The following is a 16,408-nucleotide window of genomic DNA, read 5'->3' on the forward strand; positions in this document are numbered from 1 at the left end:
ACGTATTTTAATTACAAATTAGAGGTTCATTAGATTGTGAATCAAAGAACGACGGGTGAAACAAACTCCTATTGAACTTTTTCGCAATTGTTTTATGCATTCAAATGCTCGAATCTCATTGATTCTGGTGTTTGGTGACGATTTTCGTTGAAGATAACGAGGTTGGTCTTAACGTATTTTAATTACAAATTAGAGGTGCATTAGATTGTGAATCAAACAAAGACGGGTGAAACAAACTCCTATTGAACTTTTTCGCAATTATTGTTTTATGCAAACTTCCGCATCCGGTCGATGGCGGCCTCCATTGCGTGATTTGGTTTTAGAAATATTTTTTCAAATGCTCGACTCTCATTGGGTCCGGTGTTTGGTGATGCGTTTCGTTGAAGATAACCAGGCCCGTGCGGGCCGAGGTTGGTCTTAAAGTATTTTAATAATAAATTAGAGGTGCATAGGATTGTGAATCAAACAATGACGGGTGAAAGAAACTCCTATTGAACGTTTTCAATTTGTTATGCATACTTCCGCATCCGCAAGATGGCGGTCTCCATTGCGCTTCGGAATTCTCAAGCCAAGGCATAATCAGGTTTCCGACATAATAGCCGGCGAAGCCGGTGTTGTCAATAAACGCGTACGTATTATGTCGAAAACCTGATTATGCCTTGGCTAGTACCGACTGCAAAGCCGCAATGAGCCGGCGAAGCCAAAGCCTCTTGCCACTATTTTACCCATCACGATGGCATCAGTAGGTTAGGTAGTTGGGAGTAGGTAGGTGTAGTAGGTACCGTACCTGGTAAGACTTGGTAAAAGAGAAGAGCAGAGAGTCCTCCCCAATACCTGCATACAATAAATGTCACAAGAAGCTTAAGGAAGTAACTATACGATGTGCTAGCTTAAGGCCTATTTTAAGAAATTTTAACTGGGCTTAACATACGTTTTCACAGTATGTGTGTAGTCTTCTAACTTCAGTCGCTGGCAGGACTGGTTCTCTCTGGGCACTGCGGCTTCCTCCACCAGAAGAAGTTAGCTTGCAGTAAGATCAGTGCCGACAGATCAGACGATAGCGCCGTTTCAACGGCAATGTGTGACTGTCGTTAATCAAACCGAGCTTTCTTTCTTTATGTAAACCGCTTATACCGGTAGGTGCAGGACAACATCCTAAATCCGACAAACCTACTGAGCATGGGAGCATGGGATTGAAGCCTAATTCGGCTTTTCAGGTCTACCACTAAAGAAGAGACAAATTTCGAAAATGGCCCAGAGTGGTTTACTTACCAATTACGTTTCGTGAGAACATTGTTTTTTATCGCGAAAAGAAGGTGATAGACGCTGATAGTGACCTGTAAGTACTCTTGAACATCCTCAACAACACATATATGCTGGTGCGAGCACTCAAAGGTCTTTACACGCTTTAGAGAAATTTAGCAGTGTACAGTTAAAGTGTAGACTTAAACTGGTAATTGAAACAGTGTAGATTGTAACCTGGTGAATGAGCAGGAGTCACATGACACTTTCTCACGAATTAGCTTGGGTACCCAAGATTTGGGTACATTTATGTCGTGGTTAAGCATAAACGTCGTCCTTCATGCCACATCTGATAGGTCAGTGTGGCGATGAAGAATGGAGGCGAAACATTGTTCCTCGTTTTGGCTTTGACCGAGTGACATGGCGTTTTGCAGAATCGAGTCGAAAAACACGTTGTTCAAGTGCTCGTACTTTTTCGCTGTGCAGTCAGCGAGTGACTTGATACGTCTCAGTTCATCAGCTCTAGCCCACGTTGTTGCAGTATTAACAACCATGCACATACGGTCGTCGTTCAACAAGTAGTTAGGATTCCAAGCGAAGTCCGGAATGGTGTCATCGTCACCAGCATATTTTGCACGAGATAATGCGATGAACAGTGCTCCTGGATTGAGACTTTCGAATTTTTCTCTCCCCGGATGATTAACGATATATCTGTTAGGTTCGCCAACACCCACAGTAATTCCTTGACAGCGATGAAAAGTTGCTGCCCATCCAAGTCTCAGAGGTATTTGCGTACGTTTGCAACAGTTGCAATCAATACGACGCTCAATTGACACGATCGGCACGAGCTTTGGATGATCCTCCAAAAAAGGAGGACCCGCATATTTCGGAATATTAACGATGACGACGTCTGGTAATCCATCTTTTGGTGAACGACCATTTTCGTAAATGATGTCCTCAATATGACCCGTAGCTCCGTTGTAGAGACCGTGCTCAACAGACAAATTGAAAGTAAGATAAACTTTGGCCCCTTTGCAAAGATACAATAATCGAGGTAAACCTTGGGCCTTGTCACTCTCTGCCACCCTGGCGTGTGGTCCAGTGTTATTTGATGACCCATCACCAGGGACATCTACTGCAGCATATTCCCAAAAAGAAGACAATGGTGTCACATCCGATGGCTTTACTTGGTGCAACGTAAAAACCTCTCTCAAGTTACCACGGACTGTTGTCGACTCATGTTTCAGTGATGATAGCACTGGTGGAGGTTGTACCATTTTTCCTTTCATTTCGGTTCTTTTTCTTTCTCCGTAACAGACAACAGTGCCCAAAGCAATGACGATTTAGCTTAGGAAATTTGAGCATTTGATGAGAACTATTTCGAGCAGCATATGCTTACGCGTGATTCGGTTGTTTTGCACCAACCTCGTTCCCGGCATCGCAGACGACGCCCTGGTAAGATGTCCTGTGTCGAGGGCGCTGATTGGCTGACCTAAGCTGATCGCTGATTGGTCAGCTCACAAAATTTCGAAAATTCAGACCTAAAATGACACAATTTGCATTCTGGGTGAGATTAAAATTGATAAAATTTACTTCTTGATTAATTCGGTGAATTCCGTCTCAACTTCGGATATTTCCGGCCGTGAAAAACTATCCGTATTTCTAACCTAAATATGTAAACCGCTTATACCGTATTTCTGGCCGTGAAAACGATCCCCGACGGCCACGAGATTTCTAAAAAATAATTCTTCGTCAATTTTAGAATATTTGACGCCGTTTTCACCCTCCGAAACGCGTAATAAGCTTTAAAAAAATATTTTTTCAAATGCTCGAATCTCATTGGTTCTGGTGTTTGGTGACGATTTTCGTTGAAGATAACGAGGTTGGTCTTAACGTATTTTAATTACAAATTAGAGGTGCATTAGATTGTGAATCAAAGAAAGATGGGTGAAACAAACTCCTATTGAACTTTTTCGCAATTGTTTTATGCAAACTTCCGCATCCGGTCGATGGCGGCCTCCATTGCGTGATTTGGTTTTAGAAATATTTTTTCAAATGCTCGACTCTCATTGGGTCCGGTGTTTGGTGACACGTTTCGTTGAAGATAACCAGGCCCGTGCGGGCCGAGGTTGGTCTTAAAGTATTTTAATAATAAATTGGAGGTGCATAGGATTGCGAATCAAACAATGACGGGTGAAAGAAACTCCTATTGAACGTTTTCAATTTGTTATGCATACTTCCGCATCCGCAAGATGGCGGCCTCCATTGCGCTTCGGAATTCTCAAGCCAAGGCATAATCAGGTTTTCGACATAATACGTACGCGTTCATTGACAACACCGGCTTCGCCGGCTACTAGTACCGACTGCAAAGCCGCAATGAGCCGGCGAAGCCAAAGCCTCTTGCCACTATTTTACCCATCACCATGGCATCAGTAGGTTAGGTAGTTGGTATTAGGTAGGTGTAGTAGGTACCGTACCTGGTAAGACTTGGTAAAAGAGAAGAGCAGACAGTCCTCCCCAATACCTGCATACAATAAATGTCACAAGAAGCTTAAGGAAGTAACTATACGATGTGCTAGCTTAGGGCCTATTTTAAGAAATTTTAACTGGGCTTAACATACGTTTTCACAGTTTGTGTGTCGTCTTCTAACTTCAGTCACTGTCAGGACTGGTTCTCTCCGGGCACTGCGGCTTCCTCCACCAGAAGAAGTTCGCTTGCAGTGATTAATTCGGTGAATTCCGTCTCAACTTCGGATATTTCCGGCCGTGAAAAACTATCCGTATTTCTAAACTAAATATGTAAACCGCTTATACCGTATTTCTGGCCGTGAAAAACTATCCCATACGGCAGCGAGATTTCTAAAAAATAATTCTTTTTCAATGTTAGAATATTTGACACCGTTTTCACCCTTCGAAACGTGTAATAAGCTTTAAAAAAATATTTTTTCAAATGCTCGAATCTCATTGGTTCTGGTGTTTGATGACGATTTTCGTTGAAGATAACGAGGTTGGTCTTAACGTATTTTAATTACTAATTAGAGGTTCATTAGATTGTGAATCACAGAACGACGGGTGAAACAAACTCCTATTGAACTCTTTCGCAATTGTTTTATGCAAACTTCCGCATCCGGTCGATGGCGGCCACCATTGAGTGATTTCATTTTAGAAATATTTTTGCAAATGCTCGACTCTCATTGGGTCCGGTGTTTGGTGACGCGTTTCGTTGAAGATAACCAGGCCTGTGCGGGCCGAGGTCGGTCTTAAAGTATTTTAATAATACATTGGAGATGCATCAGATGGTGAATCAAACAATGACGCGTGAAAGAAACTCCTAATGAACGTTTTAAATTTGTTATGCATACTTCCGCATCCGCAAGATGGCGGCCTCCACTGCGCTTCGGAATTCTCGAGCCAAGGCATAATCAGGTTTTCAACATAATACGTACGCGTTCATTGACAACACCGGCTTCGCCAGCTACTAGTACCGACTGCAAAGCCGCAAAGAGCCGGCGAAGCCAAAGCCTCTTGCCATTATTTTACCCATCACTATGGCATTAGTAGGTTAGGTAGTTGGTAGTAGGTAGGTGTAGACTGTAGTAGGTACCGTAGCTGGTAAGACTTGGTAAAAGAGAAGAGCAGACAGTCCTCCCCAATAGTAATACCTGCATACAATAAATGTCACAAGAAGCTTAAGGAAGTAACTATACGATGTGCTAGCTTAAGGCCTATTTTAAGAAATTTTAACTGGGCTTAACATACGTTTTCACAGTATGTGTGTAGTCTTCTAACTTCAGTCGGTGTCAGGGCTGGTTCTCTCCGGGCACTGCGGCTTCCTCTACCAGAAGAAATTAGCTTGCAGTGATTAATTCGGTGAATTCCGTCTCAACTTCGGATATTTCCGGCCGTCAAAAACTATCCGTATTTCTAAACTAAATATGTGAACCACTTATACCGTATTTCTGGCCGTGAAAAACTATCCCATACGGCCGCGAGATTTCTAAAAAATAATTCTTCGTCAATGTTAGAATATTTGACGCCGTTTTCACCCTCCGAAACACGTAATAAGCTTAAAAAAAATATTTTTTCAAATGCTCGAATCCTCATTGGTTCTGGTGTTTGATGACGATTTTCGTTGAAGATAACGAGGTTGGTCATAACGTATTTTAATTACTAATTAGAGGTTCATTAGATTGTGAATCAAAGAACGACGGGTGAAACAAACTCCTATTGAACTCTTTCGCAATTGTTTTATGCAAACTTCCGCATCCGGTCGATGGCGGCCACCATTGAGTGATTTCATTTTAGAAATATTTTTGCAAATGCTCGACTCTCATTGGGTCCGGTGTTTGGTGACGCGTTTCGTTGAAGATAACCAGGCCCGTGCGGGCCGATGTTGGTCTTAAAGTATTTTAATAATACATTGGAGGTGCATAAGATTGTGAATCAAACAATGACGGGTGAAAGAAACTCCGAATGAACGTTTTAAATTTGTTATGCATACTTCCGCATCCGCAAGATGGCGGCCTCCGCTGCGTTCGGAATTCTCGAGCCAAGGCATAATCAGGTTTTCAACATAATACGTACGCGTTCATTGACAACACCGGCTTCGCCGGCTACTAGTACCGACTGCAAAGCCGCAATGAGCCGGCGAAGCCAAAGCCTCTTGCCACTATTTTACCCATCACTATGGTATCAGTAGGTTAGGTAGTTGGTAGTAGGTAGGTCGGTAGTTGGTAGTAGGTAGGTGTGGTAGGTACCGTACCTGGTAAGACTTGGTAAAATAGAAGAGCAGACAGTCCTCCCCAATACCTGCATACCTCTTGCCACTATTTTACCCATCACCATGGCATCAGTAGGTTAGGTAGTTGGTAGTAGGTAGGTAGGTAGTTGGTAGTAGATAGGTGTAGTAGGTACCGTACCTGGTAAGACTTGGTAAAAGAGAAGAGCAGACAGTCCTCCCCAATACCTGCATACAATAAATGTCACAAGAAGCTTAAGGAAGTAACGATACGATGTGCTATCTTTAGGCCTATTTTAAGAAATTTTAACTGGGCTTAACATACGTTTTCACAGTATGTGTGTAGTCTTCTAACTTCAGTCGCTGGCAGGACTGGTTCTCTCCGGGCACGGCAGCTTCCTCCACCAGAAGACGTTAGCTTGCAGTGATTAATTCGGTGAATTCCGTCTCAACTTCGGATATTTCCGGCCGTGAAAAACTATCCGTATTTCTAAACTAAATATGTAAACCGCTTATACTGTATTTCTGGCCGTGAAAAACTATCCCATACGGCCGCGAGATTTCTAAAAAATAATTCTTCGTCAATGTTAGAATATTTGACGCCGTTTTCACCCTCCGAAACGCGTAATAATATTTTTTCAAATGCTCGAATCTCATTGGTTCTGGTGTTTGATGACGATTTTCATTGAAGATAGCGAGGTTGGTCTTAACGTATTTTAATTACTAATTAGAGGTTTAATTAGATTGTGAATCAAAGAACGACGGGTGAAACAAACTCCTATTGAACTTTTTTGCAATTGTTTTATGCAAACTTCCGCATCCGGTCGATGGCACCCACCATTGAGCGCCTTCATTTTAGAAATATTTTTGCAAATGCTCGACTTTCATTGGGTCCAGTGTTTGGTGACGCGTTTTGTTGAAGATAACCAGGCCCGTGCGGGCCGATGTTGGTCTTAAATTATTTTATTAATACATCGGAGGTGCATAAGATTGTGAATCAAACGACGATGGGTGAAAGAAACTCCTAATGAACGTTTTAAATTTGTTATGCATACTTCCGCATCCGCAAGATGGCTGCGCCCACTGCGCTTCGGATTCTCGAGCCAAGGCATAATCAGGTTTTCAACATAATACGTACTCGTTTATTGACAACACCGGCTTTGCTGGCTACTAGTACCGACTGCAAAGCCGCATTGAGCCGGTGAAGCCAAAACCTCTTGCCACTATTTTACCCATCACCATGGCATCAGTAGGTTAGGTAGTTGGTAGTAGGTAGGTAGGTAGTTGGTAGTAGGTAGGTAGGTAGTTGGTAGTAGGTAGGTGTAGTAGGTACCGTACCTGGTAAGACTTGGTAAAAGAGAAGAGCAGACAGTCCTCCCCAATGGCAATACCTGCATACAATAAATGTCACAAGAAGCTTAAGGAAGTAACTATACGATGTGCCAGCTTAAGGCCTATTTTTAACTGGGCTTAACATACGTTTTCACAGTAAGTGTGTAGTCTTCTAACTTCAGTCGCTGTCAGGCGCCAGGGCTGGTTCTCTGACTCTCTGGGCACGGCGGCTACGTCCACCAGAAGAAGTTAGCTTGCAGTGATTAATTCGGTGAATTCCGTCTCAACTTCGGATATTACCGGTCGTGAAAAACTAGCCATATTTCTAAACTAAATATGTAAACCGCTTATACCATATTTCTGTCCGTGAAAAACTATCCCATACGGCCGCGAGATTTCTAAAAAATAATTCTTCGTCAATGTTAGAATATTTGACGCCGTTTTCACCGTCCGAAACGCGTAATAAGCTTAAAAAAAAATATTTTTCCAAATGCTCGATCTCATTGGTTCTGGTGTTTGATGACGATTTTCGTTGAAGATAACGAGGTTGGTCTTAACGTATTTTAATTACTAATGAGAGGTTTCATTAGATTGTGAATCAAAGAACGACGGGTGAAACAAACTCCTATTGAACTTTTTCGCAATTGTTTTATGCAAACTTCCACATCCGGTCGATGGTGCCCATCATTGAGCGCTTTCATTTCAGAAATATTTTTGCAAATGCTCGACTCTCATTGGGTCCGGTGTTTGGTGACGCGTTTTGTTGAAGATAACCAGGCCCGTGCGGGCCGATGTTGGTCTTAAATTATTTTATGAATACATCGGAGGTGCATAAGATTGTGAATCAAACGACGACGGGTGAAAGAAACTCCTAATGAACGTTTTAAATTTGTTATGCATACTTCCGCCCACGCAAGATGGCTGCGCCCACTGCGCTTCGGATTCTCGAGCCAAGGCATAATCAGGTTTTCAACATAATACGTACTCGTTTATTGACAACACCGGCTTCGCCGGCTACTAGTACCGACTGCAAAGCCGCAATGAGCCGGCGAAGCCAAAACCTTTTGCCACTATTTTACCCATCACCATGGCATCAGTAGGTTAGGTAGTTGGTAGGTAGGTAGTTGGTAGTAGGTAGGTAGGTAGTTGGTAGTAGGTAGGTGTAGTAGGTACCGTACCTGGTAAGACTTGGTAAAAGAGAAGAGCAGACAGTCCTCCCCAATGGCAATACCTGCATACAATAAATGTCACAAGAAGCTTAAGGAAGTAACTATACGATGTGCCAGCTTAAGGCCTCTTTTTAACTGGGCTTAACATACGTTTTCACAGTAAGTGTGTAGTCTTCTATCTTCAGTCGCTGTCAGGCGCCAGGGCTGGTTCTCTGACTCTCTGGGCACGGCGGCTTCGTCCACCAGAAGAAGTTAGCTTGCAGTGATTAATTCGGTGAATTCCGTCTCAACTTCGGATATTTCCGGTCGTGAAAAACTAGCTGTATTTCTAAACTAAATATGTAAACCGCTTATACCATATTTCTGGCCGTGAAAAACTATCCCATACGGCCGCGAGATTTCTAAAAAATAATTCTTCGTCAATGTTAGAATATTTGACGCCGTTTTCAACGTCCGAAACGCGTAATAAGCTTTAAAAAAAATATTTTTCCAAATGCTCGATCTCATTGGTTCTGGTGTTTGATGACGATTTTCGTTGAAGATAACGAGGTTGGTCTTAACGTATTTTAATTACTAATGAGAGGTTTCATTAGATTGTGAATCAAAGAACGACGGGTGAAACAAACTCCTATTGAACTTTTTCGCAATTGTTTTATGCAAACTTCCGCATCCGGTCGATGGTGCCCATCATTGAGCGCTTTCATTTCAGAAATATTTTTGCAAATGCTCGACTCTCATTGGGTCCGGTGTTTGGTGACGCGTTTTGTTGAAGATAACCAGGCCCGTGCGGGCCGATGTTGGTCTTAAATTATTTTATGAATACATCGGAGGTGCATAAGATTGTGAATCAAACGACGACGGGTGAAAGAAACTCCTAATGAACGTTTTAAATTTGTTATGCATACTTCCGCCCACGCAAGATGGCTGCGCCCACTGCGCTTCGGATTCTCGAGCCAAGGCATAATCAGGTTTTCAACATAATACGTACTCGTTTATTGACAACACCGGCTTCGCCGGCTACTAGTACCGACTGCAAAGCCGCAATGAGCCGGCGAAGCCAAAACCTTTTGCCACTATTTTACCCATCACCATGGCATCAGTAGGTTAGGTAGTTGGTAGGTAGGTAGTTGGTAGTAGGTAGGTAGGTAGTTGGTAGTAGGTAGGTGTAGTAGGTACCATACCTGGTAAGACTTGGTAAAAGAGAAGAGCAGACAGTCCTCCCCAATGGCAATACCTGCATACAATAAATGTCACAAGAAGCTTAAGGAAGTAACTATACGATGTGCTAGCTTAAGGCCTATTTTTAACTGGGCTTAACATACGTTTTCACAGTAAGTGTGTAGTCTTCTAACTTCAGTCGGTCAGGCGCCAGGGCTGGTTCTCTGACTCTCCGGGCACGGCGGCTTCGTCCACCAGAAGAAGTTAGCTTGCAGTGATTAATTCGGTGAATTCCGTCTCAACTTCGGATATTTCCGGCCGTGAAAAACTATCCGTATTTCTAAACTAAATATGTAAACCGCTTATGCTGTATTTCTGGCCGTGAAAAACTATCCCATACGGCCGCGAGATTTCTAAAAAATAATTTTTCGTCAATGTGAGAATATTTGACGCCGTTTTCACCATCCGAAACGCGTAATAAGCTTGTAAAAAAATATTTTTCCAAATGCTCGATCTCATTGGTTCTGGTGTTTGATGACGATTTTCGTTGAAGATAACGAGGTTGGTCTTAACGTATTTTAATTACTAATGAGAGGTTTCATTATGCCTAAGTCACACATAGGCGGATATTTTGGCGACTACTGGCGACTGCCGGCGATCAAGATTTTTCGGCGACTACTGGCGATTTCGGGCGGTCAAATATGGTCAGGCGGCAGTATGGCGACTGCAGGCGGCCACATTGCGACTGCATTGCGACGACGCCCCGAGTGGGATGGCGACTGTTGAAGATCGACGACGACTGCATTGTGGATGCACGGCGGCAGCGTGGTGACAGTCTGGCGGCTAGATTACGACCGATGGCGGATCGCGGCGACTGCATTGGGGCCGGGTGGCGGTTTACTCCGACGTCCGCAAGACTGCAATAAGACCGCCGGCGATTGGAGACGATTCACACAACTTTTTAAATCTTTATTTCTCTATTTTACATTTCACTTTATTCAATTCAATGATGTATGACATGAAGCATAAAGATGTTTGATGTACAATAAGAAAGTTAATAAAGATGCATCATTGTAATGTAATAATCAAACTTTTCTGCAGGGAGAGAGAATGGAAATAAAGTCCAACAAATTATTTCCACTGGTCCCAAGTCCCATAAATAAAGTTTCCAAAGGACCAAAGTCCCAAAAATAAAGTTCCCAAAAGTCCCAATTCCAAACAATAAAGCCATATCCTTGTCGGCACCACAGGACCTCACTCCACGGAGACCCTCACACCATCCTGTCTTGCCATGGAATCGTGGTATGTCGTAATGCAGTCGCCAGGCAGTCGTATCTCTGTCGCCAGTGGCCGTAACTCGGCCGCCACTAGTCCTACTGCTGTCGTCGTCAGTCTCCCATAGCTGCAGGGGAGACGTGGCAGTTCTTCTGTTGTCGATATGCAGCCGCAACAATGTCGGCCCGTAGTCGGGAAGATGCCGCAGGAAGGCCGTATGGCATTCGCATCTCTGCCGTGCTAGCTGGTGGGGCGATTGCGGAAGACTATGAGCGACTGGGTTGCGGCCGCTTTACGCTCTTATTACGGATACCGACGACAGCATGGCGGTTCCATCACGACAGCATGGCGGATTTTTTTCGAGTGCGACTGAGCGCGCCGTTTTTAAACATTTAAAAAAATATTTGGCCCCTTTGCGGCTCTTGCCGACTGCAGCCGACCTGGGGAGGATAACCACGACTACAGGCGACCGTCCATTACGGTTTCATTACGATTGTCGGCGGGTGGTGGCGATTTTTCCAGTCGCCAGTAGTCGCCGACAAATCCGCCTATGTGTGACTTAGGCATTAGATTATGAATCAAAGAACGACGGGTGAAACAAACTCCTATTGAACTTTTTCGCAATTGTTTTATGCAAACTTCCGCATCCGGTCGATGGCTGTCTCCAGCACTCCATCCAGTGAAAAAATATTTTTCCAAATGCTCGAATCTCATTGGTTCTGGTCATTGATGACGATTTTCGTTGAAGATAACGAGGTTGGTCTTAACGTATTTTAATTACTAATGAGAGGTTTCATTAGATTATGAATCAAAGAACGACGGGTGAAACAAACTCCTATTGAACTTTTTCGCAATTGTTTTATGCAAACTTCCGCATCCGGTCGATGGCTGTCTCCAGCACTCCATCCAGTGAAAAAATATTTTTTCAAATGCTCGAATCTCATTGGTTCTGGTCTTTGATGACGATTTTCGTTGAAGATAACGAGGTTGGTCTTAACGTATTTTAATTACTAATGAGAGGTCTCATTAGATTATGAATCAAAGAACGACGGGTGAAACAAACTCCTATTGAACTTTTTCTCAATTGTTTTATGCAATCTTCCGCATCCGGTCGATGGCTGTCTCCAGCACTCCATCCAGTGAGTGATTTCATTTTAGAAATATTTTTGCAAATGCTCGACTCTCATTGGGTCCGGTGTTTGGTGACGCGTTTTGTTGAAGATAACCAGGCCCGTGTGGGCCGATGTTGGTCTTAAATTATTTTATTAATACATCGGAGGTGCATAAGATTGTGAATCAAACGACGACGGGTGAAAGAAACTCCTAATGAACGTTTTAAATTTGTTATGCATACTTCCGCCTCGGCAAGATGGCTGCGCCCACTGCGCTTCGGATTCTCGAGCCAAGGCATAATCAGGTTTTCAACATAATACGTACTCGTTTATTGACAACACCAGCTTTGCCGGCTACTAGTACCGACTGCAAAGCCGCAATGAGCCGGGGAAGCCAAAACCTCTTGCCACTATTTTACCCATCACCATGGCATCAGTAGGTTAGGTAGTTGGTAGTAGGTAGGTAGGTAGTTGGTATTAGGTAGTTGGTAGTAGGTAGGTGTAGTAGGTACCGTACCTGGTAAGACTTGGTAAAAGAGAACAGCAGACAGTCCTCCCCAATACCTGCATACCTCTTGCCACTATTTTACCCATCACCATGGCATCAGTAGGTTAGGTAGTTGGTAGTAGGTAGGTAGTTGGTAGTAGGTAGGTGTAGTAGGTACCGTACATGGTAAGACTTGGTAAAAGAGAAGAGCAGACAGTCCTCCCCAATACCTGCATACCTCTTGCCACTATTTTACCCATCACCATGGCATCAGTAGGTTAGGTAGTTGGTAGTAGGTAGGTAGGTAGATAGTTGGTAGTAGGTAGGTGTAGTAGGTACCGTATCTGGTAAGACTTGGTAAAAGAGAAGAGCAGACAGTCCTCCCCAATGGCAATACTTGCATACAATACAATAAATGTCACAAGAAGCTTAAGGAAGTAACTATACGATGTGCTAGCTGAAGGCCTATTTTTAACTGGGCTTAAGATACGTTTTCACAGTAAGTGTGTAGTCTTCTAACTTCATTCGCTGTCAGGCGCCAGGGCTGGTTCTCTGACTCTCCGGGCATGGCAGCTTCGTCCACCAGAAGACGTTAGCTTGCAGTGATTAATTCGGTGAATTCCATCTCAACTTCGGATATTTCCGGCCGTGAAAAACTATCCGTATTTCTAAACGAAATATGTAAACCGCTTATACCATATTTCTGGCCGTGAAAAACGATCCCGTACGGCCGCGAGATTTCTAAAAAATAATTCTTCGTCAATTTTAGAATATTTGACGCCGTTTTCACCGTCCGAAACGCGTAATAATATTTTTTCAAATGCTCGAATCTCATTGGTTCTGGTCTTTGATGACGATTTTCGTTGAAGATAACTAGGTTGGTCTTAACGTATTTTAATTACTAATGAGAGGTTTCATTAGATTATGAATCAAAGAACGACGGGTGAAACAAACTCCTATTGAACCTTTTCGCAATTGTTTTATGCAAACTTCCGCATCCGGTCGATGGCTGTCTCCAGCACTCCATCCAGTGAGTGATTTCATTTTAGAAATATTTTTGCAAATGCTCGACTCTCATTGGGTCCGGTGTTTGGTGACGCGTTTTGTTGAAGATAACCAGGCCCGTGCGGGCCGATGTTGGTCTTAAATTATTTTATTAATACATCGGAGGTGCATAAGATTGTGAATCAAACGACGACGGGTGAAAGAAACTCCGAATGAACGTTTTAAATTTGTTAAGCATACTTCCGCCTCCGCAAGATGGCTGCGCCCACTGCGCTTCGGATTCTCGAGCCAAAGCATAATCAGGTTTTCAACATAATACGTACTCGTTTATTGACAACACCGGCTTCGCCGGCTACTAGTACCGACTGCAAAGCCGCAATGAGCCGGCGAAGCCAAAGCCTCTTGCCACTATTTTACCCATCACTATGGTATCAGTAGGTTAGGTAGTTGGTAGTAGGTAGGTGTAGTAGGTACCGTACCTGGTAAGACTTGGTAAAAGAGAAGAGCAGACAGTCCTCCCCAATACCTGCATACCTCTTGCCACTATTTTACCCATCACCATGGCATCAGTAGGTTAGGTAGTTGGTAGTAGGTAGGTACGTAGTTGGTAGTAGGTAGGTGTAGTAGGTACCGTACCTGGTAAGACTTGGTAAAAGAGAAGAGCAGACAGTCCTCCCCAATGGCAATACCTGCATACAATACAATAAATGTCACAAGAAGCTTAAGGAAGTAACTATACGATGTGCTAGCTTAAGGCCTATTTTTAACCGGGCTTAACATACGTTTTCACAGTAAGTGTGTAGTCTTCTAACTTCAGTCGCTGTAAGGCGCCAGGGCTGGTTCTCTGACTCTCCGGGCACGGCAGCTTCGTCCACCAGACGACGTTAGCTTGCAGTGATTAATTCGGTGAATTCCATCTCAACTTCGGATATTTCCGGCCGTGAAAAACTATCCGTATTTCTAAACTAAATATGTAAACCGCTTATACCATATTTCTGGCCGTGAAAAACGATCCGTATTTCTAAACTAAATATGTAAACCGCTTATACCATATTTCTGGCCGTGAAAAACTATCCCGCACGGCCGCGAGATTTCTAAAAAATAATTCTTCGTCAATTTTAGAATATTTGACGCCGTTTTCACCGTCCGAAACGCGTAATAATATTTTTTCAAATGCTCGAATCTCATTGGTTCTGGTCTTTGATGACGATTTTCATTGAAGATAACGAGGTTGGTCTTAACGTATTTTAATTACTAATGAGAGGTTTCATTAGATTATGAATCAAAGAACGACGGGTGAAATAAACTCCAATTGAACTTTTTCGCAATTGTTTTATGCAAACCTCCGCATCCGGTCGATGGCTGTCTCCAGCACTCCATCCAGTGAGTGATTTCATTTTAGAAATATTTTTGCAAATGCTCGACTCTCATTGGGTCCGGTGTTTGGTGACGCGTTTTGTTGAAGATAACCAGACCCGTGCGGGCCGATGTTGGTCTTAAATTATTTTATTAATACATCGGAGGTGCATAAGATTGTGAATCAAACGACGACGGGTGAAAGAAACTCCTAATGAACGTTTTAAATTTGTTATGCATACTTCCGCCTCCGCAAGATGGCTGCGCCCACTGCGCTTCGGATTCTCGAGCCAAGGCATAATCAGGTTTTCAACATAATACGTACTCGTTTATTGACAACACCGGCTTCGCCGGCTACTAGTACCGACTGCAAAGCCGCAATGAGCCGGCGAAGCCAAAACCTCTTGCCACTATTTTACCCATCACCATGGCATCAGTAGGTTAGGTAGTTGGTAGTAGGTAGGTAGGTAGTTGGTAGTAGGTATGTAGGTAGTAGGTAGGTGTAGTAGGTACCGTACCTGGTAAGACTTGGTAAAAGAGAACAGCAGACAGTCCTCCCCAATACCTGCATACCTCTTGCCACTATTTTACCCATCACCATGGCATCAGTAGGTTAGGTAGTTGGTAGAAGGTAGGTAGGTAGTTGGTAGTAGGTAGGTGTAGTAGGTAACGTACATGGTAAGACTAGGTAAAAGAGAAGAGCAGACAGTCCTCCCCAATACCTGCATACCTCTTGCCACTATTTTACCCATCACCATGGCATCAGTAGGTTAGGTAGTTGGTAGTAGGTAGGTAGGTAGTTGGTAGTAGGTAAGTGTAGTAGGTACCGTACCTGGTAAGACTTGGTAAAAGAGAAGAGCAGACAGTCCTCCCCAATGGCAATACCTGCATACAATACAATAAATGTCACAAGAAGCTTTAGGAAGTAACTATACGATGTGCTCGCTTAAGGCCTATTTTAAACTGGGCTTAACATACGTTTTCACAGTAAGTGTGTAGTCTTCTAACTTCAGTCGCTGTCAGGCGCCAGGGCTGGTACTCTGACTCTCCGGGCACGGCAGCTTCGTCCACCAGACGACGTTAGCTTGCAGTGATTAATTCGGTGAATTCCATCTCAACTTCGGATATTTCCGGCCGTGAAAAACTATCCGTATTTCTAAACTAAATATGTAAACCGCTTATACCATATTTCTGGCCGTGAAAAACTATCCCGTACGGCCGTGAGATTTCTAAAAAATAATTCTTCATCAATTTTAGAATATTTGACGCCGTTTTCACCGTCCGAAACGCGTAATAATATTTTTTCAAATGCTCGAATCTCATTGGTTCTGGTGCTTGATGACGATTTTCGTTGAAGATAACGAGGTTGGTCTTAACGTATTTTAATTCCTAATTAGAGGTTTCATGAGATTGTGAATCAGCAATTGTGAATCAGAGATCAGAGATTGTGAATCCTGGTGTTGGGCTAGCGGCTAGGGTGCCGGCTTAGGATCCTAGGATCCTGGGTTCAGAATCCTGGTCGATCGCTGAATTA

At 43.4% G+C, this 16,408-nt stretch overlaps 1 protein-coding gene and 1 long non-coding RNA gene across 2 annotated transcripts in view; both read right to left on the reverse strand.

Annotated features, from left to right (window-relative positions):
• The window catches only part of LOC137432312 (troponin I, slow skeletal muscle), a 124,670-nt gene that overhangs the window by 107,204 nt on the left and 1,058 nt on the right, over positions 1 to 16,408 (reverse strand). The window lies entirely within an intron of this gene.
• Positions 8,430 to 14,208, reverse strand: LOC144893145 (uncharacterized). The gene is made up of 3 exons (XR_013624210.1): positions 14,155 to 14,208; positions 9,663 to 9,715; positions 8,430 to 8,543 (listed from the first exon to the last, which is right to left on the reverse strand). It is a non-coding gene; the product is annotated as an uncharacterized LOC144893145 (long non-coding RNA).

Source organism: Myxine glutinosa, chromosome 8 (genome assembly GCF_964187855.1).
Source record: "Myxine glutinosa chromosome 8, kmMyxGlut1.1, whole genome shotgun sequence".
NCBI lineage: Eukaryota > Metazoa > Chordata > Myxini > Myxiniformes > Myxinidae > Myxine > Myxine glutinosa.